Genomic DNA, 1,047 nt, shown 5'->3' with positions numbered 1-1,047 from the left:
ATACACATACGTACATGCATATACACACTCATACATACGTGTATACTCGCACACACATACACACACTCATGCATACACATACACACATACAGACGCTAAAATGCACAGACATCTACAAATACATACATATTAATCTATGTACACTCATACGACTATATCTAATTGCATATATATATTTCAGTATCATGCATCTCAACATGTATATATAGATTTCATGTATGTATACATTAAATGAAAGAAATGGGTGATTATAGATGGGCACTCCTGAATTGAATCTGGGTGTTACCCCGTTCGGATTTCTGGTTGAGGGTGGGATTGTATTCCTGAATACAGACAGCTTCGGTGACTTGTCTCGCCATTGCATCAGTGCATGTGCTAGATATGATGTATAATACAAGAGAAAGAAGATATCAATGGGCCACTGATAAGGAGTTTGCAAATCTAGTGCCCAAGATACACTTTCAGCCTCATACCTACTTTTATTGGAGCAACAAGATGCATACTATCACATTTGGAGCAAAGTATGGCTGAACTTGCGGTGTTGGGGTAAGAATGCATATCCTTAATCCGCTACAATTGATCACGATATCTGAAATCATAAAATTCTGCAAGACCTTACGATTTACAGGTTGATGGTTAAAACAAGACACTTTCCTTCTCAGCGTTGTTACGAAGTAGGTGACCGTTCTAAATTTACTTTAAATTAAGAAGAGGAAGTGAAGAACATACATAAATGCACCGAGGCAGCTGGCGTTACCCGGATGCCAAATATACACTTTTACTTGTTTCAGTCATTTGACTGCGGCCATACTGGAGCATCACCTTTAGTCGAACTAATCGATTCCAGGACATATTCTTTGTAAGCCTAGTCTCTTTGACTATCTCTTATGCCGAACCACTAAGTTACGGGAACAAATACACACGAACATCGGTTGTCAAGCGATGGTGGCGGGACAAACAGACACACAAATACATACATACACACCCACTCACACATACATACATACATACATATATATATATATATATATATATATATATATATAA

This window comes from Octopus bimaculoides, chromosome 9 (assembly GCF_001194135.2).
Source record: "Octopus bimaculoides isolate UCB-OBI-ISO-001 chromosome 9, ASM119413v2, whole genome shotgun sequence".
NCBI classification, from domain to species: domain Eukaryota; kingdom Metazoa; phylum Mollusca; class Cephalopoda; order Octopoda; family Octopodidae; genus Octopus; species Octopus bimaculoides.
This window is presented reverse-complemented; position numbering follows the sequence as displayed.